Source organism: Haliotis rubra, unplaced genomic scaffold (assembly GCF_003918875.1).
Source record: "Haliotis rubra isolate DU_JTF1 unplaced genomic scaffold, ASM391887v1 Scf2, whole genome shotgun sequence".
In the NCBI taxonomy this organism is placed as follows: Eukaryota; Metazoa; Mollusca; class Gastropoda; order Lepetellida; family Haliotidae; genus Haliotis; species Haliotis rubra.
This window is the reverse complement of record NW_025766002.1, coordinates 9,174,317-9,184,165: the sequence shown is the minus strand read 5'-3', so window position 1 is coordinate 9,184,165 and position 9,849 is coordinate 9,174,317.

Sequence of the window (9,849 nt, the reverse complement as noted above, 5' to 3'; positions counted from 1 at the left end):
TGTCTTGGAACAATGGGACGATAGCGGAAAAAAGTAAATGTTTTATAAATAATATTTCTGTTTTATCATTTCATAGTTCCATAATCACATTTAGGTAGGTATGTTAGTTGGAATAAACTATCCTACGTTCGTTGCCCAAAACACTGAGTCGCAGTATTGAACCTCAGTCACATAGCTACAAAACAACCTCTCTAAATATTTCCATCCATGATATTTAAAAAAATCGAAGCCCACACAGAGACTCGAGTCTGGGGGACAAGAAAACCTCATGACATAAATGAATGACACGTCTTTTTAAATGCATCCTGTCAACTGCGCATGACTATGAGGTCCAGCGTTAGTGCGTGGGCGAATATTTGTCTGGCGTTACACATTGAATAAACCAGTAATTTAAAATTAAATATGCCGAAAATAGAAATTTCTTTGTGATGAAATCGCTCTATAGGGTCTAAAAAATGAAAGTACCATTAAGCTGTACCATTAACGCGCCATCTTATGTATTCAGCAGCATACTGTTATATATTAAAGTACTTTTCGGGCATTCAATGGACTACTTTCATGGATTTGTGCATATATGTTTAAAGCGGATAAGCGTGTTTAGCAGGCTTAAGATGTCTCAGCCTGTAATATATTACAAAACCCCCAAACAAAACAAACGTGCGCTTACGTAGATGGGAAAGGTTTGTGTTTGATCGTACTGTTTTTCAAATGTACCAGTGCATATTACAAGTTTATGATATCTCTTTGATGTTGAATTTGATTAAAGTATAAATTGGGTTTAACGTCAGTTTTTCGATATTTCCAATAACAATATTTCAGTTACATCACGTCTCAGCTTAAAGATAGCCCGGGGTGATGCAAGTCCCGGACGTTTACGGCTTCGGTGAAACCACGACAACGGAAATCGTGTTGACAGGGTTAGAAACATAATCGATGAAAGCTGGGATTCTAACCTATGATCATAGGTGCCTGGTGTGCCCAAGGGACACAGCTCTGCAGCTCAATGGCGAGAGGGGTGGTGCGATTGATCTTTGGACCGAATGTTATTTGCTCACCCCTCATTTACGCAATCCCGTCCTTAATCACTGCGGCCTATCCCTTTATAAATGACCAGTACCATAGAACGTGCTCACACGTATCTTCAGCATTATCTTTGTGATTTACTAGTGTATGAGCCAGCTGGCACGGCCTTTGCCACCAGAGCCAGATTGACGTGTGTCGAAATACCATCGTTATGTGGTTAAAGGCCTGTCTTACTTGTTAATATCAGTCTTAATTCATTGCATGTATTCTGAAATAGATTTCATCCTGTTTGGTAAGCTGCTGTGACCAAGCGCTTTTCCAATATACCATGAGTGTTTGTTTGTTGTTTAACGCCCCACTCAGCAATATTCCAGCTATATGGCGGCGGTCTGTAAATTATTGAGTCAGGACCAGACAATCCAGGGATCAACAGTATGAACATCGATCTACGCAACTGGGATACGATCACATGTGTCAACCAAGTCAGTGAGCCTGATCTCCCGATCCCGTTAGTCACCTCTGGGTTGGTGAAGACCAATTCTATCCCGGCTCTTCACGGGTAGTTCCATGAGTGACGAATCATTTGCCAATATTCCAAGACCGAGCAATGTACAGTTCTAGTTTGCACTGATATGTAAAAAAACGAAAGATCTCTGTATTCATAAAATTTCTACGTGTGAAATCGAATGGCACAAGATACATGCTTTGAACTCTATCAACACTGTCATTTATAGTTCGGTCTAAAACCTATAAACCGCCGTATAATTATATAAATCTATTTGTGGTCAGACACGTGTTCTTTCTGACCTTGATTATGTAAAAGTAGTTCGTTATGACGTTGAGGGAGGTGACCTATAGGCTGTTTCCTATCACCCCGTGGGAGGCATGTCTGTTTACAGAGCTGTCAGTCAGGTCTTCACGTACCTTTCACGTTTTGACCTGTGTACCCTTTGATAACGCCTTCTTTGAGTAACGGGTGTGAGATGTCCGGGTACAGGTAGGCACCCAACAACCTGTGATTGTTGTACGGTGTGTCTTCGTGGCTCGGGTGGCCAGGCTAGTTGATTTGGTTTCATTTTGTGTCATAATCTCAATCACAGGATGGACTGGTCCGGGCTAGAGCTTTTTACATTATTGATAAACTGAATAACAAAAGGATGTTTGCTGAGTTGTTATGTAATTGAAAATTTGTTGAACTTGAACTGTTTATATTATTTTAACTGATTATATTAATTTACCCATCAATCAATCATGCAACGGTTTGTGGAAAAGTTTATTTGTTTGTTTATATATGGTAGCGGTGTGTAAATAGTCGAGTCTGGATCAGACCATCTAGTGATCAACAGCATGGACATCGATCTACGCAATTAGGGTACGATGACATGTGTCAACCAAGTCAGCGAGCCAGACCACCGGATCCCGTTAGTCGTCTCTTACGACAAGCATGGGTTTCTGAAGACCAATTCTGACCCGTACCTTCACGGATTTGTGAAAAAGTAATCTTCCTTGGATAATTTGGGTTCAAAACATTTTAATTCAATGAGACTGGGTTAAAATAAATCTGCAACGATATCACACCTTGGAAAAGGTTGTATATTTGTTCCAAAAATGGCAGATTTATTGATTTTACAAGATCAGATTACCCAGATACAAATCAGCAGTGTGACCCACCTCTTGACTTAATGAAAAAACCTGGCACGTGACACCCTTGAACGTGACACGGACACGACCATATCCTGAAACCTCCGACACCAGTGCCACCCGGAGGAAACATCGAACGTAAGTCACGACCTCACGACAACCGGATATTTCTTCAACACCGGCCCAAAAGCACCTGTTTAACCTCGATTGGTGGCTCAGTCGGACGATGGAAGACAAAACCTAATCAAACCCCAATGTGTTTTCAGTTCTTTGATGAGAGTCTTCCTTGGAGCATGTACATGCATCTGTATCAAAGACTGTACAAATATTAGCATTGTAAGCCGAACCAATGACGGAAACAAGCCAGCAAGAAATGGTGTGCATGCAAGCAGGACGCCCTGTTGTATGAGAACTGAGACGGAAGCCGCCGTCCTTCTTCAAGAAAGTACGTGGAGGTGTAACCCATAGGTTCCTCGCCCAGGTGGATTTGTCCAGAAGAGGTTGGATTTCCTGAAAAAACTTCGCCTTGCCCCGGGAAAGACGGCACCGGAGTGCGCTGGATCTCCGAAAATACCGGTGGACCTTGCTTCCACTGTGGTAAATGGCCTTCCATGAAGGTGGATAGCACCCAAGGATTGGCACCCGTGAAGAACCGAGTTAGAATTGATCTTGAGCAACCCATGCTTGTTGTAAGAGGCGACTAACGGGATGGTTAGGCTTGTTGACTTGGTTGACACATGTCATCGTATCCCAATTGCGTAAAACGATGCTCATGTTGTTGATCACTGGATTGTCTGGTCCAGACTTGATTATTTACAGACCGCCGCCATATAACCGGAATATTGCTGAGTGCGGCGTTAAACAACAAACCAACCAATAAACCAACCCAAGGATTGGTCGTCGCCTATCCCAAGCTGTGGACATGGACATACATAGGCGACGCCCACAGAGACGCAGGGAATGAGCGAGTGGGTCTCCCCGTGCCAAACACAGAGAAAGTCCACGCCACCTATCCGTTGCCTAGCTTTTTCATTCACCTGATGAAGGACTAAGAGTATTCTCCGAAACATCGTGTTCCTTAAAATAAAGAAGTTAAAGAAGTTGACCATTTATAAAAGTGTTGCCTTTATGTCGCGAACACGTTAAAAATTGTGGGATATCATCCGGGTACCCATGGGAAAAAATAATTAGAAAAGCAACAACCAGTCCTGGGAATCAGGCTATTCGTGAAGTCTCCGCTCCTAGTGATTTTGATTCACTGACGCCCAAGGCACATTGAGAAAAAAGAGATATAACTATACCACCATGTCATGGGTTCAGTTGTTGTTGTTTGAACATACTTTGAATAGATTTATCCAGATAATACCAGAAAAGACTTTAGCACTACATTAACGATCTTTCTTCAGGTTAACATTTGAGTAGCTTTTGCATATGATTATGACGGAACAGGATGCGCTCAACTTTTCGCGAGCACCCGTTCACATCACGGGGGCGTGTCACGCTTAGAAACATCGTTAGAAAGACATATAGCTATATAGACCCTACCCTAGTACTATATAAAATGAAAGGGATGTAACGACGGAACCACACCCTCCTCGATCAAAGTTAAATTTCACCACGTAAACTATTTTTAAGGCCCCGTCGAGGCCTACGGATCGAAAGCTAGATGATTTCACTACAAAAGGAGCTATAAATGGTCACAATCGGATCATTATTTCAAAAGTTATGCGCCACGACTCACCAAAAACAGCTACCTTCGCAATTCCAAGCCAAAATCATGGATCAGCCAAGACAGCGAAAACTCACCTTTTAAATTCGTTTATTAATTCCAGGCACGTTGACAGCTCCTATGTAGGGCTAGATTCGATCGGCAGCGGCATTCCACGGGTCTAAAATCTTATTGCAACATCTACAAATCATTTCCTCGACAGTAAGTAGACATTTTCTCCAAAACCATCGGAAATCATACACACTTGTCGGCCATAGATGGCCTTGACATTCAAGTGACCTGAGCAGTAAATTTGTAAGAATTATTTTAGAGGTTAAATATTTATAAATATAATTTCCTAGAAATGAATCAATATCGAATCCATTTTTACAACCTCTAAAATTATTCTTAACAATTTACTGTTCCGTACATCAACCAAAATAGAAGGAATATTGCAAAGTTCATACTTCGCGCCCATTCGCAAACAGGCAAAATCTTACTGTATATATTATATTTTCCACGAATCGGATGGCCCAATTCAGTTTCTGCGGATCTGCTCAGATCACTTGAATGTCAAGGCCTGTTTTCGGTGAGTCGTGGTCCCTGTGGTTCACATCACTATTTGAAAACGATTGATATAAATATGCTCTGAGTATCTCATCATGTCAATCACAGCACACACACACACACACACACACACACACACACACACACACACACACACACACACACACACACACACACACACACACACACACACACACACACACACACACACACACACACACACACACACACACACACACACACACACACACACACACACACACACACACTTGTGGTAGAAAACACTGATGTTTTGTATTTGTGATACACAGCATTCATGGTTTTGTATTTGTGATACACAGCATTCATGGTTTTGTATTTGTGATACACAGCATTGATTGTTTTTGTATTTGTGGTAGAAAACACTGATGTTTTGTATTTGTGATACACAGCATTGATTGTTTTGTATTTGTGATACACAGCATTGATTGTTTTTGTATTTGTGGTAGAAAACACTGATGTTTTGTATTTGTGATACACAGCATTGATTGTTTTGTATTTGTGGTACACAGCGTTGATGGTTTTGTATTTGTGATACACAGCGTTGATTGTTTTGTATTTGTGATACACAGCATTCATGGTTTTGTATTTGTGATATACAGCGTTCATGGTTTTGTATTTGTGATTCACAGCATTGATGGTTTTGTATTTGTGATACACAGCGTTGATGGTTTTGTATTTGTGATAAAAAGTATTGATTGTTTTGTATTTGTGGAACACAGCATTGATGGTTTTGTATTTGTGATACACAGCGTTGATGGTTTTGTATTTGTGGTACACAGCATTGATGGTTTTGTATTTGTGATACACAGCATTGATGGTTTTGTATTTGTGATACACAGCATTGATGGTTTTGTATTTGTGATACACAGCATTGATGGTTTTGTATTTGTGATACATAGTATTGATTGTTTTGTATTTGTGATACACAGCGTTGATGGTTTTGTATTTGTGATACACAGCATTGATGGTTTTGTATTTGTGATACATAGTATTGATTGTTTTGTATTTGTGATACACAGCATTGATGGTTTTGTATTTGTGATACACAGCGTTGATGGTTTTGTATTTGTGGTACACAGCATTGATGGTTTTGTATTTGTGATACACAGCATTGATTGTTTTGTATTTGTGATACACAGCATTGATGGTTTTGTATTTGTGATACATAGTATTGATTGTTTTGTATTTGTGGTACACAGCATTGATGGTTTTGTATTTGTGATACACAGCGTTGATGGTTTTGTATTTGTGATACATAGTATTGATTGTTTTGTATTTGTGGTACACAACATTGATGGTTTTGTATTTGTGGTACACAGCATTGATGGTTTTGTATTTGTGATACACAACATTGATGGTTTTGTATTTGTGGTACACAGCATTGATGGTTTTGTATTTGTGATACACAGCGTTGATGGTTTTGTATTTGTGATACATAGTATTGATTGTTTTGTATTTGTGGTACACAACATTGATTGTTTTGTATTTGTGGTACACAACATTGATGGTTTTGTATTTGTGGTACACAGCATTGATGGTTTTGTATTTGTGATACACAACATTGATGGTTTTGTATTTGTGATACACAGCATTGATGGTTTTGTATTTGTGATACACAGCATTGATGGTTTTGTATTTGTGATACATAGTATTGATTGTCTTGTATTTGTGGTACACAGCATTGATGGTTTTGTATTTGTGATACACAGCGTTGATGGTTTTGTATTTGTGGTACACAGCATTGATGGTTTTGTATTTGTGATACACAGCATTGATGGTTTTGTATTTGTGATACACAGCATTGATGGTTTTGTATTTGTGATACACAGCATTGATTGTTTTGTATTTGTGGTACACAGCATTGATGGTTTTGTATTTGTGGTAGACAACATTGATGGTTTTGTATTTGTGGTACACAGCGTTGAAGGTTTTGTATTTGTGATACACAGCGTTGATTGTTTTGTATTTGTGATACACAGCATTGATGTTTTGTATTCGTGGTACACACTATTGATTGTTTTTGTATTAGTGGTAGAAAACATTGATGGTTTTTGTATTTGTGACATACAACAGTGATGAATTTGCATTTATTGTACAAAACATTGATGTTTTTGTATTTGTGGTACATAACATTGCTGGTTTTGTATTTATTTTATATTGATGGTTTTGTATTTGTTTTGCACAGCATTTGATGGTTTTGTATTTATTTACACAACATTGATTGTTTTGTATTTATTGTACTTTGATAGTTTTGTGTTTGTGGTACACAGGAGTGGTGGTGTTTGTTGTGCACATCACAAACGGATCAAGTTTAATTGCAACACATTGTGTTTTTGCAGCGTTGTACACCAATATATACATCCCACGAGACAAACCTAACGACAAGCATCATGACTTGATCCACGGGGGCAATTGTAAATATACATGGTGAAAAGATATAACCACACATCTGTCTTTAGAGGTTCAGGGCAATTAGTCCAAAATGGAAGCGAATGTCATCTGTAGTTTACTGAGAAAACAATGTGTGAAATGCTGGACTTCCTCATTGATAATAAACTTGTAAAATTTGGGGGTAAATCATTTAGACAACAAGTAAGAATCCCCATGGGCACCAATTGTACTCCCCTCCGTGCGGATCTGTTTCTTTATGCATATATGAATCAGAATTTCTGCTTGGGTTGGTCAAATCAAAACAAGGTAATTTGTCGAAGAAGTTTACCTTAAAGGTCACATGCAACGTAAAACACAACTATGCAGATTCTGATACCTTTCGGTATGGACTTACCGAAACAAATCATCAAAAATGCAAATTCAACTTATAAAGTTGAAAATAACGCGATTAAAAAACCCGCGCGAAATCGGAGTTCAAACGATTCACTAATTTTCCCCCAGCGCTTGGGGGAATTGAAGTGGTTTCAACAGCTGGGCTGCGCTCATAGCACATGCGCAGTGAAATAGGTTCGCGCAGCTTGGAAGCGGGTTGTCCGGTGAATACTCGGTGAAGGCTTTGATGTGAGCTATTTTTCTAATGTTTTGTTGATATTTCACAGGCGCGAGCTTTTTATATGTTATGACAGTAGATTACCGATTTAACTGTTTATACATGTAATTCCCTTCCACTGATTTACCCACCTGAACTTGAAATTAAGGAGAGAAATGAGACCGCCTCAACTGTTTCATATTTAGATCTATGCATAAAGGTTCAGAGTGACAAAAAACCTCTCCATTATGCTGTATGAGAAAACTGATGATTTTAACTTTCAAATGGTCAACTTTGCTTTCATGTCGAGCAACATTCCAACAGCTCCAGCCTTTGGTGTTTACATTTCATAGGTTTTGAGGTGCAATCGAACATGCTCTTTTTAAAGAGATCGGGCTTACAAATTTCAAGGCCTCAGTAAAACTTTCAAAACGTTTTGTGGTAGACGTGTAGAGGACATTTCAAAATGATAATTATGTGTCAAAGTAATTGAAGATTATGAATATATCTGTCTGTAATATTATCCCACTGAGAGTCGACAAATTTACAAGCACACCCACGGTTAACAAACAATTAATGGATTGAACTTTTAGTTAGTCCTCATTGTGGATTAGAAAACAAATAGATAATAAATGGCTTTTCATATTAACAAATATCAAGAGGCTAAATATCAGAATGTCAAACTCTGTCATTAACATCATTCATATTGATCTAAAAGATTTCCTTAGTTACGTCTCTTGGCGATCGAAAATATATACGGTAAACATATCATGTAACGATGGAAGATACGGGATATTATCGGCGATAATTTCGTAATCAAATTTGCTAAAATAAAGATGCCAACTATAACTCAATCAATGTGGGCGTTTTGATCTTTCGTTTGTGTGCACGATTTCGTGACAATAGCGAGCTGACTCGAAATATTAACGCACATGTCGGTGTTGTAAATTGGGTGTTTGTCGTTGTTTACATTTTGCCTATGTAACGCACCCATGCATCCTCCGGAGATGGTTGATGGTATTGTGTTTGTATGTGGGCAGCATTGGTCGATTTTATTTATCAGCAGTATTGAGCTTTGCCACAGTAAGATGAGTGAGTGAGTTTGGTTTTACGCCGCTTTTAGCAATATTCCAGTAATATCACGGCGGGGAACACCAGAAATCGGCTTCTAACATTGTGGCCATGTGGGGAATCGAACCCGGGTCTTCAGCGTGACGAGCGAACGCTTTAACCACTAGGCTACCCCACCTCCCCCACAGTAAGATGAACGAAAAGGCGGAGTGTAGAATAAATGAGATTTATTTTAAATTGCAACATAAATATAATATCCCCAAAAATAAACGCATCCTAGAAATAGGACTCGATTCCGGCTGTACCCGACCCGGATTCGAGTACCCGAGTACCCGTCCCAGTCCTAGTTACTACCATATATGAATTTGCCTTATGCTCACGTGAGTGAGCGAGTTTAGTTGCAAGCCACTTTTAGCAATATTCCAGCAATATAATAGTGGGGTACACCAGAAATGTGCTTCACACATTTGGGGAATCGAACCCGGGTCACCTGAGTGACGACCGAACGCTTTCACCGCTATAGTCCGTCAACCTAACTTTTGGAACACGGTTTTTTACGTTTGAACAACAAAAGGTATCCAACTTTAATTGACTCCGTTAATAATGATAACTGACGACCTAATTGTGTGTTGAATTTCTAAAATTTATGTCAACTATTAAAGATTTCACTTAAAAAACTGTCATGTAAAGTTTCTGACAACAGCAACATTTTCAGTGGCAAGTACTGGAACAGCTACCTTCTTTTGTTTAAACGTAACTTGCAAAAAACGTGTTCCAAAAGTTAGGTTGACGGACTATAGGCTACCCAAGCGCCCCC